The sequence below is a fragment of the Heliangelus exortis genome, chromosome 9, assembly GCF_036169615.1.
Source record: "Heliangelus exortis chromosome 9, bHelExo1.hap1, whole genome shotgun sequence".
NCBI classification, from domain to species: Eukaryota; Metazoa; Chordata; class Aves; order Apodiformes; family Trochilidae; genus Heliangelus; species Heliangelus exortis.
The window spans coordinates 20,779,670-20,803,020 of NC_092430.1; the positions used below are offsets into that span (position 1 = coordinate 20,779,670).

Genomic DNA, 23,351 nt, shown 5'->3' on the forward strand with positions numbered 1-23,351 from the left:
CAGTGAAAGCAGTTCAAAGCATATTCATAGTATCACAATTACAGATTTGTAGGCACACCAGAAGAAATGAGATCAGAACAAATATGCAAGAATGACAATGCTGAGGCTTTTTAGAGACCCCAGCAAAGTACAAAGCATTCATTTGCTTGTTTGCTTATTTAATGGACAGGCTTTTGAAGGAATTAAGGCCTTCTGCAATTCTCAAGTTGAGTGGCATGCATCCCAGAATTTTTCTGACACCATTTCCTCCTTCAGTCAGGGGAAGTAGAAAGTCCATTTGTGCAAATGAACACATCATCTTCCCAGGAGAAATCACCAAAGTGGGAGGAGAAGAAACAGCTTTCTCTTCATTTCTAGGAGAGCCATACAACTTTTGCCATTTCTTTTAACAGATTTGCCCTTTTAATCTTGTATTTGTAGCCAAGAGCTCAAAAAGCTAAGTATGAGAGGAGAGACAATGAAGAAAAAAGAAAAAAAAAAGTAATGTTGACTAAATAAGAGGAAGAATGAAATAATATAAATAAAAGTAAGGAGAAAGGGGAAACAAAGAAAGGAACCTGGACTGCTAATAAGAAAATAAGATTAATAAGAAAAGCAGTTCCAAACACCCAGGAAATACAGATTTCACAGGAGAAACCCAGAGACTTTAAACATGGTTATGGATAAACTGTGGTGAAAAGGGAAGATGTAGAAGGAAATGTGTGGTGTTTTACTCTTCTGACTGTAACAGATTGTTTGTGGTTTTTATATTGATTTGTATATATGTATGTGTGCATGTAAATACATTTCAGAATAGTGGCTTCAGTCATTTGTAATTCAAACTCTTCCTTAGAGAAATGCATCCCCACACCATCCCCAAGGAATGCACTGAACAGATCTTGCTTCAGAAAGTAATCATTCTGCACTTTTCTCTCTTTAACACTCCCAGAGTATTATCTACTGCATTTGTCATTAGATCTGTCTCTCCATGTCTGCAGAATTGTTCCAGTACATATTTTTTTTAATTTAATCTTCCAAATGTACCTACAAGAATCAGTTCTGTAGAAGCACAGCAATGGTTACCGTGTCCTTACCAAACCACCTCCGGAATAATTTCCAAAGTTACATTTGGTGTTGGTGAAAACAACAACAAATTTTCCATAGCTTGTGCAAGCTTGGTAGTGGCATGCTGTAAAGTCAGTAGACAGTATTTTGGTATTCAGAAAACTTGTTTTTGTTGTCTCTATCATTAAAAAAAAACCTCACAAGCTCTGGCATTACAGGAATAAGGGTGGCAGGAGTGCCACACACACAACTGCTCTCATCATCTGCTCAAGTCAAACCATTATCAATTAATTTATTTCATTATTCTTAAAGGCTGTCCAAACTCAATTTTGTTAAAGAAAGTGAGTTTCCTCTGACTCTATTCACATCAAATTGGAAGTTTTCTAAAAACTTGCTAAGCTATTAACAACTTAGAATATTCAGCTTTCAGTGAATATCCGACTTAATTAAGCAATCACAAAAAATAAATCCCTTTGCTTATGTGGGCTTCAGAAACTGAAAATTGAAAGCACCTGATTTTCAGCTCTTATAAAATTAAACACACACATGCAGAGAACCAACACAAATCCTTGCCATGATCACAAACCCGACTTTGGGATTTGAACCAAAGCTGTAGTAAGAACCATTTCCCCCCCAGAATGAACAACTTGTTCATTGGAAGCTCTCTAATACTGAGGGTGAAACACTAGGGCTTCAGCACTTCCCCAGTTATACAAAAAGGATTATACAGGAGGCAATTTAGGAAAATAAAAACATTGAGAAATGCTTTTAATAGCTTCATAACCATAGATTACCTCCATCTATGTAAATATCTGTGCCCTTCTGCCACGTGAGAAGTTGTTCTAGAATATGGAGGAGGAAACAGTCTAGGTGAAAATAGCCACCATTCTGCTCCAAGATGTATGCATACAGAAAAAAAAAAAAAAAATTAACAAACTGAAAATGAGCTTAAATGAAAAGAGTAGGATAAAGATGTGTGCTTTTTGGATTCAGAAAATGAAGTCAGGCTACTATTCATTTACTTCTGGGATAAGAAAAATTTAGACATCTCTAAAAGCCTGGCAGTGCATTAAACTTACTTTCACACACATAGACATTCATAATAGGCATCAGCTAAAAGTAGAGCCATTGGGGCTGGGTTCACCACTCTGTATTTTATTCTGTACAATGCTATCTGGGTGTTATAGCTGGGGGAAAAAAATGTGGTTTCATCTGTGAATGAGTCACTGACCTTAGAATTGAAAGATTTATCAGGATATGTTTGCATGACAAAATACAGCACTATGCAGAAATACACCAGCTCTAAATGTGACATTTCCAAAATGGAAAAGGATTTAACTGAATTAGCACAGTCCTCTGATCAGTCTCCTATGCCCTGCTGTTCAGTAAAGCTACTTAACCCAGACAGAGCTGTCCTAACACAGTTATACTTGTCCTGGTTTCTGTGCTAGCCCAGCATGCCTCTTCACTGAATTTAACTCAAAAGGGATTTACATGATGCTTTCCAAAAAGGACCCCAAAACCTCCCAACACCTCCTAATTTGAACTTAAATAAGCCACAAATCTAAAAACTGACAGCTAAGCAAAACGTGTTTTGAAACAAAACTGAATGCAGCTATTTAGACAATGTAAGAAGATATTATTAAAATAAATAGGGGGGGAGGAAAGGGGAAAAATAGTAAAAGTTATAAATAGAGTATAGGCAGAGTCTCCAGGAAGCTACCAATAGAAACCTGATATAAAGCCTCAGAACATTTACCATAATAATGATGAAATACAGAACAAAGGAAGTGTTTTGTTTCTGGATTTTAAGCCAATGAGGCACTGCCATACACAAGTGTGATGAACAAAATCCTTTCCAGCTTTCCAAGGAGAAATTTGGGCTGCTTTCCTACAGAAGGTCTAAAAGCATTGCCTGAGAACATCATTGAGCCATATATGCTACATGCATTATATTATCAAAACATGTTAAATACTTTTTTGGATACTGAGGAAATTAAAGACAACTTGCAAAAAGCTGACATTGCACCAATACTAATTTAGAGAGGGTTATAGAAAAACATTTGTGCTGAATTTCTCTTGACAACTTTTAGACAAATTAAGTTTGGTTTCTAAAGTATTAACATTTTATATGGGTAGAGTATCACATGAGATTCTTATTAATAAAGTGGAATGATTTGAAACTCAGCATGAAATACATTAAATTAGTTGCAAGCTGGTTGCCTTCTTGAAACTGTAATTAAAAAGGGAACCATCAAGCATCATTAACACTCCAATTGCACTCCATTATGAAAATCCATTGCCACCAGGTATAAAAACATTGATGTGCCAGTAGCAAGGTTGGGCACAAGTGCTACTGAGCTTGTGATGTTAGTAAATAGTCCTTAGTCAGGAAGTGGAAGGTCTTAAAGGCCCAGCCAGTCCTTCAGGTTTGCTTTTGGTTTTCCATGCAAACCAAAAGGTGCTGACAGGAAAACAGATCATTTTTCATGAAACTACAGGGTGCCTTGCTAGTAGTATTATTTCCTACAAGCTTTTTGCTATAATCAATTCAATCAAGGAAAACACAAAAACTCTCTGCTAATAAGCAGAGGGAACTGCAAAGTGACCAGAACTTGCTTTATTGCTATGTTGTATACTACTATAATCTAATAAAGGTTAGAAAGGAAGCCCAGGTGTCCTCAAACAGTTCCACTGAGATAGGTAGAATATTAGACATGCTGATTTTTCTATTTTCTCCACGCTTAGACTACGTGTATATTTATGAGGGGAAAAAAAAGATGAAATATTAAAACAGTAAGCCACTCAAAGATCTCCTATTTGTTTGCTAAAAATTAACACATGCTGCAGTAAAAGACTGAAGTCCTGGAAGCAAGCTGCAGGGCTTCCAGGGGGACAAGGAGCTGTCTTGGTACATGCCCTGCAGCCACAGCAGCTCACCCCAAGCATTTGGGAGTGCTGCACCCAGGGTCATTGCCTCTGGGGCTCAGGGAACTTAAGGGCTCTGATTACATTTTAGGGAAGGAAAAAATAGGGTGTAATGTTCTTTTTGTCCTTAGGAGTGGATCTGAGGTGGAATAAAGGAAGCTAGCAAAGCAACATTCCTGACTTATTTGTAATGGGACTCATTTATAAAAAATAATAGCAGTGTCTTTTCTCAGAAGAGTGCCTCTCAACTCTGAACAGGAAAAGTATTGGTCCACAGCTTTTTCTTCCAGACCTATAAGATGCATTCATTTTAGGTTTAGTCATGTTGCCAACCCAGCCCTATTGCCAGCTGACTTCTGTTTTTTAAACCTGCATCAAGACCTATCTTGGGAAAAAAAAACAGAGGTCAGAACTTCTAAAAAGTTTCAAATCTCTTGCTCCAGGGGAAAGCCATCACAGCATTACCTAGAGGTCTCCAATGAGAGAACAATTGGAATTTACAGGAATAACTTGGTAAAAATAAATTGTGCAGTAAAATTTTAGTTAGTAGACAGCACAGAAGAAAAATCTTTACAGGACACTGAAGAAGCTTTAAAGCCAATAAATATTCATACAATATTTGTATTTTATAGCTTTGAACTTAAATTTTACCTTTGAACACAATCACTCAAAATCAGTTTTCTTCCCTGTGAGAGAATGCTTTATGGATGCTTTTACTGTGGTTTCCTGATCAGGAACCAGTCCTAGAATAAATTGTCATTCTGCAGTGTTAGGAAGTCAAGACCTTTCATAAGCAGTGTATTAAAATCCATAAATAGAAAGCACGAAGTTAACATCACCTCTAACAATAAATACATCTTCCAGATCATGCTTGTCCCTAAAATTCTAGCCATACTTTTTATCAAAAGACCTTTATTAATCTTACCTAAACTATTTCTAAAATGCCATTAGAGTAGGAACCAAAAAAGAGGGGAGAAATATTTTTTTTTCAGGGCTATTGTTATAGCAAAATGTCCAGCACTATATAAATGACCTATTCTAGACAATTTACTCCGTATGATAAATAAAGAGCCCATATAAAAAATTAATTTGGGCTCAATGCTCAAAGGTTTAAAATTGACATTCAAAAGGAAATGAAAACCAATAATGTGTGGGTCGAGGATTACCATAGAACTCAGAAAGGAAGATGCCTTTGGAAATTAAAGTTGCATGTTTACAGTGGGATAACCAGTGATAAAAATCATGCTCTATTTTAATAAACAGCAAAATGAAAAAGGGAAGTGGAAAACTGAATACCTATCTAAATAGCAGTATTTGGGCAAAATAAATCAAATCTCTATATGAGAGAGGCTCAGTTTTTGAAACCAGTTTAATACTTAGATCCAAGACTATTGTTACTTGGTGTAATAGAGACCCCAGAAGAAGAAGTAAATATTTTCTTACTATTTGGATTTGTCGATATATTCTGAGAAGAGAAATAGCAAGTAGGGTTGCTTTATAAAGCTTTCAGAATGCAAACATAAAAAAAGTCTGATTTTGTTTGAATTAAGAAATATATAGTATATAATTTCTGAATTCAGGTAACAAAGTAAATCTAAAAATATTAATAATTAATATTAATATCTTTGGGTTTTTTGACTGAATGATTATGCACTCACAGGATCTCTCTCTGAAGATCTCAAAACACTATAAATATTAATATATGAAGACAGATTTATAATATATAAAATAAGTAGCAATTTTCCCTTCTATAGGACAAGAAACTATGTCACAATCTTTTTAAAACAAGAAGTGGGTAGGAAACAAAAAGAAATCAACTCTTATTCCCTTCTCCTGCTTTACAAAGGTTGTTCATCCCTTTGTGTTTGATATCAAGTGGTTCTCTGCCTTCATACTGAGTACCTTGTGACTGGACTATTCTTAGAAATCACTCTGAAGGGAGCAAAGTTAAGGAAGTTCAGAAGGATGATGTATTTTTTTAACTGTCTTGTGCATTCAGGATTCCTTTCACTAGGATTTTACTGTATTACATTTAATGGTCAATAATGGGAAGATGGAAAAAAATGGGAGAAAGCCTTGCTACCCAAAGCAGTCACCAAACTTCAGTATGTTCCTGTGATCTTTTCTATCTAAATAAATCTAAGTATTAAAGTCCATTTTTCCTTTAGACCTTCCACAACATTTTTTTTCTGAGACAATAAGCACAGTAAAACTTTCCATACATTTTAAAGACATAAAGAACCACTATTAGCATTTAGACACATTCTGAGCAAGGAAGCTGCAGAATACTCTGTGGTGATCTCTGCAGAGAGTAATGATTTCTATTTAGGTGATTTACATGTGATTTAACATCATCAGTTAGAAAGTGAAAAAAAAAACCAAACAACAACTCAGATTTCACATTTCAGATTGATATAATCTAACTGTGGCTGAAAGATGAATTCAAGGCTCAGTTGGATGCAACTGACTTAGTAGTTCATCCAAACATACAGATTGTTGGGCTTTTTTCTACTGACACTTGCCCACTGGCAATGACATGTAAATAGCTGATATTTTGGAGACTTTGGTCACTGTCCACTGTGAGACAGTTTTTTTGCTTGAGTATAATTTCCATACATTTCAAGTAACTATTTACAGGCTCAAAATAAAACTTAATTTCATGTAGGAATCCACCTCGTCCCTTTTTACTAATCCCTTAAAACCCTTTTCACTTTTATGCATTCCTAGACCATGTACATTTCAGAAATAGGACAGTATTAAAAGAAATCCTTTCTGGTCAGAATCAAGAGTGTGTGAAAAACTGCTCTAAAGCAGATGGCTATCTGTCAAGTGGAACACAAGAAAAAAAAAACCAAGAAAAAAGATAAATGTGATACTAAATATTTTTATCCTTTAATTATAGATTATTTCCCCTAAAGTACCTTATTTATATTCTGGAGAGACCCGTGCTTGTCTAAAAAATAATAAGTTTTTGTCATTATAAATTAAATACCACTGTAAAAGACATCCTTCTCTGACTGCCTGGAAGACTTAAAATATTATTCTTAAAGATTCCCCAAGTCCTGAAAATTATGTTTTAGCTTTTCACAGGTGAAGGGATTTGCAAAAGCAGCATGTGAGATATCTGAGCAAGTGGAATTCTGATCAGCCTGTCAGATGGGTATTTTGTGCCAATGCTTTCAGATATTTTAATATCAGGTGGGATTGTCATCTTTGCTTCTCACACACCCAGTGCTGAACCTGAAAAAATCTTTTTTCCTGTATCTTACCTGGGTTAGAAGGGTCACATACATTTTATAAGGAAATCACAAAGATTAAATTTATCTCATAAAGTGATTTGATGATTCAAGGACATGGCAAGTGTTGCTGCCTAATAACTGTAGCATCCAGGTGTCCCTGAATGCTTGCACATGTAGTGACACCTAAGGACACACAAGCAAGTCCAGACACTCCTGCAGTCAGCAGAGAGGAGTCACACTGTCTTTCTTAAAAGACTATTTCTGTGACTGATCTAATTAATGATAAGAATAACACTGAACATACAGTGATGACTCTCCAGAAAGCAATTTTTTAGTATTTACAGAAATTTCTGATATCTCCTTTTACACACCATCCCAACCAAAAAATTGGTACGAAATTAACCACAATTTTTCCCATGACAGAAACCATAAGACTGGAATTCTTTGAAAAAGTCTCCACCTACATAGGCTTCACAGAGTATTTCCCAAAATCAGTGCAGTCTGTTGCTATACACAGGGTGTGTGGCCATCTAAAGCTCCACTGGATTCTCCAACAGGTCTCAGGGATATTGACTATGACATTTGCTTTTTCTTCCTCATTAGTAAAGCAGCATTGGATTTTTTAATATATATTCCCTTACTTTTCCTTGTTGTCTGATAGATGTTGATACTCAGGCCCTAATGTGGCAAACATAACCACATGAATGCAATTAATTGAGGTGAAACAAACTGGACCACTTACTGAGAAAAGTATTCATGTACTTAAAAACTTGATGAACACTTGGCTTGAGCTAAAGAAAATTGCATCAACATTACACAAGAGCATTACTTCAGTAACATCTTCAGTGCCCAAAAACTACCTGTGGATATACTTGATAATGCATCTCATTTTTATCCTACAGTTTTGCTGACTCTGCTACAACAGGATTGAAACCTGGACATTGCATTTTAGTTTTGTAGTCTCACACCTAAATGAAATTTCTATCACTAACACACTGTTCTTTGTAAACAAATAGGAACAATTAATTCTTTTCTCTTTGGAAGCCAGGGCTGTCATTATTTTCCCACAGGACCCGAGAGAAAGCAAGGCTTCTCTGAAAAATATTAAAAAAAATTCCTAACTTTATTTTTACAGAGCATTGCCTTACAATTGCATACATGGTTGATAGGGATTAATTTCAAACTGCTGTAAAACTGGTGTGTAAAACATGTCAGTAGGAACAAGACTGGTGATGAGTAAGTCAGCAATACAACGAGTAAGACGAAAAGTAAGATTTGAGTAGAACACAGCTGAATTTTTAAAGAGATGTGAAACACTATTTAATTAGAAAATAGAGTTATTGTTACTGTTTCTTACATGGAGTGTCACCTAATATCAGGGGAAACATGATTATATTCATAACAGTTTAATTTTCTAGGTAGATCTTGATATTTTTCCGTGGTTCATGAGTAAAATCAAGCAAAAACCAAAAAATTACAAAAATTCAGAATGTTTCCAAAGTGCTGAATTATGAGAAATGCAAAATCAACAAGCTTTTGTGTAAGATAAATCAAGGAAACTAATTTAGGACATGGCAAACACTGTGCAGCCTATGTGATTGCAGTTCCTCCCAAGACTTGCTTGTGGTATAGACATAGGGTAAGCAGTGTATAGGTCACATCCTACCTTAAATGCCCCAAGTGTTCTCACAAAATTCTGTTCCCCCTTTATTGGAACCTAAGAGTGTGCTTCTAACACTGCCCTGTGGCCAGGTTTAGTTTTACATTGTGGTTTTGCCCTGATAAAAAGAACTTACCCTTCAGGGTAGATTGGAAACTTCAATACCTGTTTTGTTTCACAATCCTCTGAGAAGTCTCACTTTGTTTTGAATATAACATAAAAAAATGTCACTTACAAGTTGGATTCCTCTAGGAGATTTTTTGGACCAAGCTGTGGTTGCACTGCAGTTCACTGCTGTCTGCAGTAGCCCTTCCTAACTCCACTTTGAGGATGCTGGAGTCCCATAGGGAGCTATTCTTTTTTTCCAGTATATTTGACATGTTCAGCTGTTAGTGCTCATTATGGTCATTATGAGCTATTACTGCTCATTATGCTGTTAGGCAGATGACACCTAGATTTACTGAACTAATGGTGATGGGGGTGGAAGAACTTTTCTTTTTAGATAGATGAGTGATCAGAAAGGAGAGTTAAAAATCTCTGAGTTGAGAAGAAGAAAAAGAGGTACTGAAAAAAACCACAGTATTTTAAAACTCAAAACACTGTTATCAAATGATTTATGCCATTCAGCATTATGTGTACATGTCCTTACATTCATCTCCCTGGTTTTCTCTCTACTAAACATGTATCTCAGCTACCAGAAACAACAATGAATCTAAGCTAATTAGCAGAATAATTCTGATATTACTGTTCTATTATCTCTGTGCCATCTCTCATGCAATGACACATTTCACTTTGGTGACTTACTTTACTGATACAATTTTAGATAGCCTTAGGCATTAGAATTTAATTATTCTCTAAAACAAAAATAGTAATATTGGAATAGACAGCTTCTGAAAATAAGATCGAAAGCTGTACAGCAATAAGGCTGACTGGAAAAAAAATACAATTACATATTTGCTTTTCCCACTTTCCAATAATACAATTCATATGCCTATTTAGAATCTGAAAACTTTTACCAGAAAGAAGCAGCAAACAATGTTTGTCCCACAAAAACTTACAACAAAGGGGCCCATGGGTTACATTGCTTAAATAACAGATAACATAGTAATTTTTTTCCAACCACCATTATTTACTTTTTAAAATTTTGAATGAGTTATTTGTGGTGTGTGATATAAATCATTAGCTATGACGTTTGATTTATTTTCCCTGAAAATTAAGCTCTCTTCCACTTGAAATTAAGCTTTTTTAATGGAAGAACAAGAGACTATCTGAAAAATAAGTGGATGATAATGCCAAAGTTTTTTGTTCTCTTCTATTACTACTGCAAATGTAAGGATAGAGCACACTGACTTTCAGATCTCTGCAGGTTCTTTATCAACTTCCCTGTGTGTCACACAACTCAGCACTCAAGCTCCTTGACAAGAAATCCTGGAACAGAGTCTCTGAGGGTGCACTGTGCTGTAATAGCTTTAAGTATTATGCACTCACTGGTGTAAAGTGCCTGGTATAAACTGGAGGATCAAGGGAAATAAAATGCCATTGCTACCTGTTATTTGGTGTAAAACAAGCAAGAAGTAATAATCTTTCCCCTCATGGTTTCCACTCAGCTGGGTAGAGGCAGGAAGCCAGGGCAACGTTCCTGGGCTGACAAACAAAATAAATGGGATCAAGATGAAAGTGTGGAATGAGATATGTTACATGAATCTGTCTGCTGCAACCCAGCAAACAGCTATAGTATTGGAAGTCTCAGAGTCATAAGCCCCATCTATCTCTTGGTAATAACCCAAAGAGAAAGTCATCCATTAATTGGGCAGGAATAATTAACAAATGGATAAATCATAGGGAGCTGCATTTGTTTAATCTGGGGTAGTTTGAACAATCTGGGTATTACCAGAGTTGTCTCTTCTGCTGAGAAACAACAGTAAAGGGCATTAAAATGTTTTTTTGTTGTTTCTTTTTGTTTGTTTTTTGTTTGGGTTTTGTTGTTGTTTTTTGTTGTTGGTTTTTTTGGGGTTTTGTTTGGTTGCTTTGGGTTTTTGTGGGTTTTTTTTGGGTTTTTTTGTTTGTTTGGTTGTTTTTTTTAGAGAAAACAAGCCAAAATGGCCTATCATTGGTGTGAAACAACATGTCAGCTCAAACTTCTGGTGTAACAGTTGGCAATTTTTCAGGGGTGGCAGTCTCTGGAATTAAAAAAAAAAGGGAATAAACACACACATCCTTCAACCTCTAACAGATTGAAATGGAGTTGTTCTATCGGTAGCAACAGCCTGTATCAAATTTAGGTTGATACCATTGTGACAGGCACAATGTAATATTTATATAAATATAAAAACATATATTCTGAGTTAATTTCCTATTTGGTGATGCAGAAATCCTCTGAATAGCTTTTAGTTCTTCACTGAGCACTGTCCAATGGCTAATCCTGCACCAATAAATATAATGCAGTGCTTTCCATATGACTGGGAATTAGATTGCCAGATGCCATGAATCCAGTGGACAATTAATAACATTTATGGGTTTTTAATTGCCTTAAATTTGCTAGAATCAAGGCCACAATCAAAAGATATGGCCACACTTTTAAAGCAACCTATGCATTTGTGATGTATCCATTCATAATACATGAACAGCAGCTATCTTGTATATTAAAAGGTCAGTACTGGTGTAGTTTTAACTGAAAAAAAATATTCTTTCCTCTATTCTCCAAGACTCAGAGTCTATAAATATCTATTATATGTTAATTTTATACATCAATCTAATTGCCATCAGCAGAATTACTCATATTTATAGTTAATCAGGAACAACAGAAATAATTAGTGGTCATAAAATGACAAAAACTATTTTATCAGCAAAGGCTGGATGTAGCAAAGAATGGTTGAACTCGTGTTTTTTTTCAAGTGTATAGATTTTCTACTGCACTCTTTATATTTATTAAGTCTTCCTCCTATCTCCAATTATTTGCTTGCCTCAGACTGATCTGAAAGTGTGGCAATGTCACTGCCATCCCTGTGGAGTTGTGCCACTGTAAGCAAGAGGAAAATCTAACGTAAAGAAATGTTTAAACACTTTTATTTGGTTGTCATTACAGAAGGATGTCAAGGTTACCCACATCAGCCAGAATGTGATGATGTGCTGGACACAGAGGAGTGCTGGAGGAGTCTTGCCCTCAGCAAGGAACAAGTTCAAATGGCACAGCTTGAAATTTGAGAGCACATGAATTGTGTTTGGAAAATCCAAGGGAAACTAAAGAACTTAAAAAGAAGTAGGCATCTTCCCAAAGGGATGAAGGAGGAGGAAAAAAATGGAAAGTATAATGGAAGAGAGCAGTTGGATATAATAGAAAATGTACTTTTTCACAAACTGAATTAAACAAAGCATTGAAAATTTTTTAAGCTATCACATAGCCTACAAGTCAATTCCAAGTCAATTCCTGTTTTTAAGTAATTTCATATATTATTAGTATTTTCAAAATAAGCAACACTGTTCACTATTTGATACAAATCCATTTATATAGTGCAATGATCATAGTGAAGGTTTCTCTCCTTCGTATTCAATTAAAACTAACATTATTTTAAAGGATTTTATTTATTTATTTATTTTTATTTTACAGGATTTTTTTCAGGAAATGCAGCAAATAATATCAGATTTGTGTAAACACTCTCAAGGGAAAACAAAACCATTTATCAGTTGTATTCTTATAGACAAAGCCCTAAAGATGTCTTTAAAACAGCCTTCTAGATTCTGCAAGTTGCTAAGCATGGGACATTTAACCTGCTTCTTGCAACTGCTTCATTCCAAAGCATTTCACTACTTGCATTTACTGAGAAGCTGCTATTAAAAGTACCTTCAATCTGCTTTATACATGTCAGTTGCAGAAAGCTATTAGCTGTAATTGGCAATTTAATTTTTTTTTCCCCTTTTGCTGCTTTTAGTGTATGATCAGCTTCCAAAAAGTAAGGTTTTAGAATTTCACTAATGTACCCAAAGTGAGGTATTCACCCACAGTGCATGCAGTTTTTAGTTAAGAAATAGGTCTTCATCAGCATGTGATTTTTTTAATACGTGTCAAGAGTTGTGAAAAAATATGTGCTCAGGAATTGCCAAATTGTGTGGAAAAGGAACAGTGAGATGAGTGACAGCAGAGAGGAAACATCCAGGCATGATTAAAGCAAAGGGAAAAAACAGGATGTGGACTTGATGATCTCTGAGGTCCCTTCCAACCCAGCCAATTCTATGATTCTATGATTCTATGATTCTATGTAGGTCAGTGGTTGTTAGGCTGAATCTAAAGAACTGGCATCAAACTAAAACAAACCCGCATTTAATGGCTATAAATTCAGCTTATACTGGATCATTTCCTAAAAGGAAAAACCAACAAGGAAGAGAAGAAGTATTCTTATATTAACTTACAACTCACAAGCAGTCTTTAGGACTCATCAAAATCAGGAGCTCGTTTCAAGAAAACAGTGTGAGACTTCACTTCACCCAACCTGAAACCATGTGATTCTTCACCCCCCAAAATTTAATTTCTGGGTAACACCAGCATAAGTGCAAGTTTACCAAAAGAACTTGATCATGAAAAATGTTCTGCACCTCTGCTTTTTACATAAGCTACTGAAAAGTCTTCAGGAGACACATAATTATCTCTTACTGCCAGACTGTCCAAACAGAACTGGTTTACTCCACTGGGATACTAGGATAAATAATTCTTCCTGTGCCTGGGAAACACAGTCTGAAACCAGAGCAAGTGAAACCAGATGATACATCTACTCATGTCAGAAAAGGGTAGCAGGGTGGTTATTGCTCTGCAGAAAAGGATATTTTTTTGCCTAAGACAACTCTAACAGGGTAATTCATTTTCATTATAGGCCAGCCTATGCAGAGACAAGGGTTACAAAGATAATCAGGAGTTAAAAGATAGGTAGACATCTAGAGAACAATTATCCACCCCCTCATGGTACTTGATATCCCACTGCTGTGCCTTGAGATGACAGAATCTTTAACCAGGCTCAGCTACAGTGGGTTGCTCAGCACAGTGTTCAGGTGGGATTTGAAGATCTCCTGAAACTGGAGACTCCACAACCTCTCTGGGCAACCCATTTGACCACCCTCAGACTAAATAAGGTTTATATTACTGGAATTTCCTGTGGAACTGGTGCCCATTGCCACTTGTCCTTTTGCTAGATACCACGAAGAAGAGTCTTCCTTGTTCTATATAAATTTAAATTGAAGTTAGTGAAAACCAAACCCTTCCACATGCTGGTTTTCATTTCTTTTGGCTTCCTGCATATTGTTCACTTGGCAGTGAGAAGAACCATGCTCTGAATATGTGTCTGATGGGTCCTGCAACTTTGCAGGATGGCTTTTACAAGTAACTAACAGCACACACTGATCATCCCAAGTAATTTTGTTCCTTCCAGAGGGAGATTGATTATCTTAACCTAACTCTGACAGATCTCCAGGGAGGACACACCGAGGAATCACAGAGAAGATGACAGAAAAAGCTTTTAAAAGACTCAAAAGTTTTAGCATTAAAAGACTGACTAAGCACTTTTCTAAATGAAAAGTGCAGCCTCATGCCAGATCTCCCCTCTATAGTCAGACAAAGGAACTTGGTTTATCTGTTTCCATCATCCAAATGCCAGCACTCAGTCATTAAAGGGAAACAGCCCTATTGGACTCACTTATCAGAATTTTTTCTTAGATTGTTGTAAGAGAATCACACAACAGCAGAAAAATACCTACATAATCCTAACGCACTATCAAAAATTTCTCCAGAGTCATTCTGGAACACTGAACATTTCAACAGTGGTGAGCCACAGAGGTGCTTTACAAGCACAGGAATAACAGAGAAAAACAAACACAGAGACCTAGTTCTCTTCAGTGCTCTAGGTAGGAGAAAAAGAACCTCCACCTCTTCCAAAAAGCGTGGCACCAAGTGGTTCTCCTACAGATGCAACCTGTTGTCATCACTGATTCTTTGGCACAAAACACATATTTCCTATTTTCTGTTGGTCCTAATAAAACCAGATAATGTTCTGGCAAAGCTGATTATTCCTGATGACAGCTGCTTCCAAGCATTTTGGAAGAGGGGCTGCTCTGTGGTAACCTGGAATTGGAAGCAGCTGCAAGACAACAAGGTCTGCAGGAGGAGGCCTTTTTACCACGTGCCTATGATTATCCAGATTCTTTCTGACCCTCAGCTGCATCTTTGATACACTAGAGCTAAGTAACACATAATTTCATAATTGGTATGTCTGAAGAAAAACAGGTTAAAAATGAACATTTATTCTAGACAATAGTTTTTCAATACTTTTTCCACTACACCTACTAAATACACTTTGTAAATTCATTTGCACACAGTACTCTTAAAAGAACCTCATGAACAAAGACATCTACAGCCATGACTGAATTTGAACCAAAGATCAAAACACTCCCTTTGAAATATTTATAAAAATAAAGCAGCCAAAATATATACACTGAACTTTCAAAGGATGACAAAACAACATTATGTGCTTATGAAGGGTAAAGAAAAGGAAATGTATGCATAATTTAAAAAATATTTCAGAATGCAACCTTAGATTTGAGTTGTGATAATCACTTCCATAACATCTAGCTTAAAGACAACTGTAAAAATGGAATTCAGGCAAATTTGCAGATGCTGAATGTGGTTGCTGGAAAATGCCTGTAATATCTTGTTATTAATCAACAACATTTTAAGCACACACCTTTAGCTGAAGAAAACCCACATTAGAAAATATCTATATTAGCAAGGTAGATATCAATGAAATTCTTTCATATTAGAAAGGAAATAAGTGAAATAGAGAGTACACTTCCATTTTAAGTTACCTTTTCAGAATAAATTCAAGAACCTAATGATAAAACAGAATCTGAGCAATGTGCACCCAAACAGGTATTAATTATAGCAACAGAAGAAACTCATGAGTGAAGTCGTTGGTAAGCTTTGAACACAGAGAATATACAAAGCCCATAAAGTGTTAAAAAAGAATAATTTAAATTATTAGGAAGAAACAGTGAAAAGAAACTTAATACTCCTTTTATTGTGAGCGTTTCCCTTTCACTCTGCCATAAATTTGCCTGGCTAATTAAGGACTGTATAAAAGTGAAAAGAAAATATTTAGAGTTTTTTTTTTTTCAAGAGGGATGTAATAATAAAGTGAGTAATTATAACAGCATTAGGAGGCTCAGGAGTGTATTTTACAGGGTCATTAATGTGGTTCATGGCCTTTGGCCTCACGCCTCACAACACACATGGGGCATGCATTAATGGCTCTGTAAAGTACACACTATTGAATCTTGCTGCTTCCAGATGAAATGCAAAGCCATCTTCTGCTGGGCTAGAGAATTCACTGAAATCAAAAGGAAAGTTTCAGTCATAGAAGCAAATCATCAAACGTTCAATAAATTATACCTATGGAAGATGGGAACAGAATTTTCATGAAAGAAATTAATTTACTGATATGATTTCTGCTGGAGTCCGGGAGTTGAGAAAAAGAAATGCTTACCAAATTTAGGGGATATTAGAACCTGAAAAAAAAAGGTTAAGGGTACGTTGGCCTTTTCTTTTTGTAATTATTTGGAGCTCTATGACTCTATGTCTCTTCATGTTTTTTATTTCTGTAGTGAACACTTCATTACCAATTAACATAGAAAAAAAATAGACTTTTTTTCAGCATTCCTAGGGACACATAAGATCCCTCAAATGCAATCCTGGTGCAAAGTGTTGAGAAGATGAACAACTTATAACGAACATCATGAATTCCAGTTTCATGAAACCAAACATCCAAGAGCTGACAGAAAAATACAACTAAAAAAAATTTTTAAACCAAGTAGAATTACTGAATGTATAGTGAGACCCTCAGAGAAACTCTGCTCACCCCTTTGATTCTACTTCATTAAAAATCTTGACACAAAATGAGAGCAAAACCACTGCAAAACAATGAAAAACCTCAGTAACTTTTCTTGCTTCTAATTTTGAGAAAAAATAAACCCCCTGAAACATAGAGAAGATATTTCAAATAATTAAGATATATAATTAAACTTTCTTTTTTCAAAAGTACATTTAGCTTGCAACATATACAAGAGATAGTCAGAACACTTCTACAGATACATTGGTATCTATAATTTATTTTTGCTTTAGGTAGATTTTTATATTTGGCTTAATAAGGGGTGTTAAATAATACACATTATTTCCTCTGGCCTTTCATAGACCTTCATCTCAGTTTTTTATATAATAATGTATTAAAATTCAGTTTGCACCAAAATAATACTTATTTGCCAGTATATTGTGGGATGTGAGAAATAAATACATCAAACAATGCAGTCTACATATTCTCCATTGGAAAGTAATGGAAATTACTACATTTTACTGTAGAATTTTCTGTGTTGGCTAAGGCAGGCATTTACACATGGATCACTCATTAAATGGAAGAAAAAAATTAGGAGCCTCTCTTGCTAGTATTGCTGCCAAGAGAGTTTTTGTCCTCTAGAACTATTTCACATTACTCTTTTGAACCATTAAAAAGAGCTGTTACAACCTTAAAATACAGATCTTGTTCAATTGATTCAAAGCCATCATGAGGCATTATATCAAAGAAGTATCAGAGCAGTATTTGAGCTGCTACCTATGTATGTAAACTAATTTGCAAACACACAAAAAATAAACTTAAACAAGTTTATGCCTTTGAAGTATGTGAAAAATGAGAGCAACATTTGCAATGGAAATCCCTGTCAAGTTATATATTCCTTCCACATCCCAATAGAAGTGCTTGATTTAAGCTTCAGAAAACCTGGGACTATTTTAATGCAAATAATTAAATGCAATGAATTAAGATTTTAGATGTGTTCTATCTACTTGTCCTGATACAAGTGTCAGAAGAATCTTCATTTGCCTGATTTCTGGGCATGAGTTACAGAACTGTAAAACTCTGGAGCAAAGAGTTCCTGGCCCACCAAGGCTGGGCACAGATCTGACTTAGTCTCTGAGCTGAAATTTATTTCTTGATGTATTCCTGCCATGGTTGAAAATCAGGAAGTTGGAAACTCAGAGGATTATTCCAGTCTTGGAATGCTCTGAAGCCAGGTACAGATTGCATAAAACCCCTGATTTTTCCTCACCTCTTGGATTGCAGTTAGCCAGATCCTATCCTGGGAAGTCTGACATTCTGGCAAAGGCATAAATTCTGTAACTAAGCCTAAATTCTGTAACTTCACACAAAATAATAGAGTCAAAGATCTTGATATTTTTTCCAACACAGTAAGATGTCTACTGTGAACAGTTTTTCTTTCTTGTTTTGCAAATATTACCAAGTTCAAGTTTATTATCCTGTCAGAGATAAATCTGCTTTTTAGAAAAACTGGAATACATTTATTATATGATTAAATATTGATCAAGGGAATTTATCTTACCAAAAAGTAATTTCTCCTGACAGAAACGACTCAAACTGCTCTTATGCCAAAATGAATAGTTTTAAAATTTGTTATTTGTTATTTTTCTGTTTACCAAAAGAGAAGCCCAGTGATGAACGTGAGAATAAACCTGTTATTTAAAATGTACCTGTACCAAGATAAAAACCTATTCAATGGCAAACAAAATAATAACTTCTTGCCTTAAAAAATAGAGAAGCAAGCGTGTATCCCTCTATTCAAGCAGATGGATAATGTCAATTTGCTGTGCTAGAAAAAGCACAAATAGAAAAGAAATGGTTCATTTTAAAAGCACACTGTATATTCAGGGTTCCCATTTCATAAATATCTTGCCTGCTGTGCACTGCAGTTGACCCTTTAAACATATCTAGTCAGTAACCTATTGTTTACTGCAAGTCCATTTTGTCATTTTGATGGTACAGATACAAGCATGGCAATCTTCCTTTCTCTGCTTCACTGCATCCATGACTCCCTTTGGCTGGTACTAGCTCACAAAAAAAGCCACTAAAATGTCATTAATTACAGCAGGTCTGAGATCTGAATGTTAATTCTATTAATGAACCTATGAAATTAGGACACTGTACAGATAGATGAGTTGTGGTTGGGCCTCCTGCAAACTGGGCTGAGCTGATGTTACCTTCTATATTAAATAATTGTCTTAAGACATTATTAGAATTCTAAGTATGTGTAAATCAGACCTTGTGAAGTACACCACCAGAGGGAATAGATAACTGCAGTACGTTTTCTGTCCTAACTTCTTCTGTTTATTCAGCATCAAATTCATTTGGAGTGCTTCATACCAAGCAATAGTGATGCCCAAGGCTAAGGTGGGATCAGATAAGGCCTTCAGGAAACTTTCCCTACTGTGCAACCCCAGAATGTTAGAATTGCATTTATAAGCAACTTGATATTCCTGTCTAAAGGAGAATGGTTATGAAGCTGCCAGGGGTCCCTGAAAATATTTATGAATTAATATTCTCGGCATGTTCTTCCAATTCAGAAAACTTAAATGAATGATTTTTGACTGCACACTTTGATGTGCTTTGCTATTAATTTCCCATCTTTACTTTCAATGTAATGTAATTTTAATTAGGCAATAATACATAATCTTCTGCTCATCTATCATTTTTACTCAAACATGCTAGGAAATGGATAATAGAAAAAAGGCTCAGCAGAGACCCTTTGGTGGTGCAGCAAAGCTGGAATAAAATGCCATCTCCTGACAGTACCTTTAAGGTTTCATAAAAAGATAATAGATGTGCTTGTCACTGACACTAATGATCAAACATTTTCCCAGTTTTACTGGATATTAAATTGTGGCCTATAAAAGAAAAGTCCACAGTATAAGCAACACAGGAAAAAGAATCTTGATACATTTTTTATCTCCTTTGATATCTCACTAACATAAACCTTCTTATTCCACTGGTGCTTTCACTGAATAGTCGGTATGGTGTGAGTGGGTGATGCTTATTTTACTAAAGTGAAGAGGTTTATTTTCAGGAGGAAAGACAACTCTCCAGGTTGCAGAACAGGAACATGATACATTTATATGCAAAAATGCTTAACTGACACAGGACATTAATTCATCACAATAACCTTATGAAGTTGAGGAAAGCTTTTTTTTTTCATCTGACATGAAGCAGTTTTTGAAAGGGTTCTATCTAAATTTCTTATATGATTTTGAAACACATTTGAAAGATATTGTCTATTGAATTTTCTAAGCAGCATTACCATACTGTCAAAATAAAGAGAAGAGCAAAGCAGCAACAGAAAAGGAAAAGAATCCTGAACTATGTGATGGGAACACTACAAAGTAAATTACCAAAATAAGGATTGATCAGTTTGACGCATGAGATCAACACCAAAAGTAACCTAATTTTAAAGCACTGGGGAAAAACAAAATACTATGTTATTCTATTTAGAAAGAGAAAAATATCAAACCAAACCTTCTAGTCAATCACAATGGAATTAGACTCCTGAAGTGAGCAGGTAGTTCCAAGTTATAATGAAAACTACTTCAGATCTATTCTCATCCCTGTGTTCAGTCTTGCAAATGGTCAGCTACATAATACTTCATCCCTTGAAAAGATTTGCTAGGCTACTTTCTGGAATTTCCCTTTCTGCAATGGGAACAAACTCATGTGCACGAACTTCCTAGTACAGGGAAGGCTGTGCACTACTTTTTTCCTCTTGGGAATGTGCAATGTCTTGCTGACAAGAAAGATGGATTATGGAAAAAATGTTAGGCCTGATACAACACTTACTGAAGGGCTGTATCCTTGTGTTCCCACATCCCTCTTTAGCCAGGAAAATGTTGCTGGCTGATATGGGTATGCACAGAAGCAATATGTCCATTCAAACATAATTTATTTTGCTAATGTGTTCTGACACACAGCAGCAAAACATGTTAAAGCAGAATAATACTCGTTGTCCATCACTATATCATCAATTAAACTCTGACAGTCAGCTACAAAAGCAGGGAAGAGCTTTTGTGACAATATTTTTGCTTTGTTCTGTTTTCTTTCACTTTTTGAAGTGTAGTTTGACGAGAATGTTACAGCCCAACATAACCAGCTAACACAACACACTAATCAAAAATTGAAGTTTGGGCATGAAAACACAACAGATCTCTTCTAAGCTAAAGCTTAGAAGCTAAAGAAAAAGCTAAAGAACAGCTTTTTATCAGAAGAAAATGAGCACATGACTAGCAATTTCCCAGTACCATTTTTCCCCATTGCATCATTTCAAATTATGGGCAATTAGGCTCTGTCACAAGGGCAAGTGCTGTACTGAGGAGCCCCATTGATTTCAGTGCAGTTATTTGGGAAGTAACATATCAGTAAGAGTAAGGACATCAGGCTTTTCAAACATTGTGCAGCAGTCATGTCACTTTCAGCATTAAAACTACAATATGGCAAGAAAAAAAAAAAAAAATAAAAAAAAAATCAATGTTGGAAGAATACCTGGACAGGTGTTTTCTACTCAGCAGTCCCAGTCAATATCCTCCAGCTAGAGGGTGACAACATAAATACAAGACTAAATGACAGCAATGGTTCCAGTGCCCTCCTCAAAAGGGAAATTTGCTTATAATTAAAGAAAGCATAACCAAGACAATCTCACTTATGGGTATGATTCCATTTTGGAACAAATTATGGTCTTACAGGTATAGAATGTTTGCTTTCCCAATGAAGTCATTATACAGAATGCCAAATGAAACATATAAAGTAAGCTCAGTTCTCCCTTTTTCTTTATTGTCACCCTTCAACCCAGATCCTTGGAATGACAATTCACTGTTTCAGTAGGGAAAACAACTGTCTCTTAAAGAAGAAAAAAGAGGAAATTTAAAGCAGTTCTTAACTTAGAGATCCCTGTGTATCTTTCTTCCATCCTATAGTTCAGTTTGTGAGCTGCATTAAAATGTTTCATTGAACCAGGAAGAATGCACAGCAGTGAAATGAGATCTTGGTGTCCCACAGAGAGTGGAGAGTGAAACTGAACCTCTCACCTTACGGGATGTGATCAGATGAGGAAAAATGAGGATTTGTCAGCCATGTATTTGTAAAACCATGTCTTATTTAATGTGACTGCAAAGGGTAATGTGCTGCTGTACAGTGATGAACAAGAGTTTCAAAACACAAAAAGTAAAAGCTGAGCTCTACTACAATTATACTAAAGTTCTACTCTGAGGCTGTCTTAGCACCAGGAAACAAAGGCAGAAAAACTAAAACTGCAAATTTTCTTTTTTGATTACTTATGTGTTCCTACACTACCTATTTAGTGATACATCATCATTATTTATTTAAAATATGTAACAGGCATTATACCAGATTAAAAAAAATATATGAATGACTTCTACATATAGTTAACAGATGCATATATTTTACTAGGACAAAACTGCAAACCCAGTATTCATACCGATTACTGTGTTCTACTGTGAGTTGTAGAGGTTTTACTGCAACAGATCCCAGTTGAAAGAAAATAAGCTTTCCACCCCTAAAGGCCCTGTAAAGACCACAGAGTCCAAAGAACCACAAAATCCTGAACACAAATGAAATTCTCCTAAGCTCAGGAAGATGTTAGCATTGGTTACCTCAGGGATCAGTGTTAAATTATAAGTAGAAAAGTCATTACCATCAATGTAGGTGAATTAATTTTCATCTTTCAAGCAACCAGCCCTTTCAAATACTGCAACTGCAAGTGAGTTAGGAATTAGACTAAATAATTCACAAAAATGGTCAGTGCTGTCATATAACAGATACTGTATTACTGGAGAGAATACCCTACTGGCATATAATATAGATAAATGTTGTTTGAAACGTCAAAGACAAGAGCACTGGTGTAAAAATAAAATGTTGATTACAGGCACACATTGCAGCCTACCAACTGATACACTACTATGTCCTCCAGGACTTGAAGTCACTATGTAAAACTGAAGACAGAAAAAGGGAAAAGAACATGCAAAATATCAGAATTTCCTTGATTAAAGAAGTATAACACAAATGAAAACTACAACTGGATAATAAGGAGATAAATCCAGCAAAAAAGTTCTGATTTTTCTGGAAATTATTCAGTCTCTTGTAAAACTAAACTGTAGATGACTAAGTTTCAAAAATCTAAAGTCAAAATCCATTATCTGCCCCCCAAATTCAAGTATATTCAGATATTAAAAATTAAACTATTGGAACAAAGTTACCTAAATGAGCAAACCAGAACCCATGAATTTGGGGATCATGGTAACTAAATGCAAACCACAAAGAAACAGAGCAATGATGAAATAAAATGACCACACAAGAGAAAAACAGAGGAGCAGACATTGCTGATGCCCACAAACTGAAAATAAAGTTGATTTGTCTTCAGAGCCAACTCACTGCTCTGAATGACACCTGGTTTGTCACAGCCCTGCTGATGTTACAGGGAATACCCTTACACCTATGCACATTTTCTGAAGTTTTCTTATCAACCCAGAATTGAACTCCTGCCTTAAGAAGTCTTAGTAAGCAACATTTTGGTAGAATACACAGAAGAAAACCCAAACA

General features: G+C 35.6%; 1 protein-coding gene across 4 annotated transcripts in view; it reads right to left on the reverse strand.

Annotated features, from left to right (window-relative positions):
* NLGN1 (neuroligin 1) overlaps positions 1–23,351 on the reverse strand; it is a 280,646-nt gene that overhangs the window by 141,586 nt on the left and 115,709 nt on the right. The window lies entirely within an intron of this gene.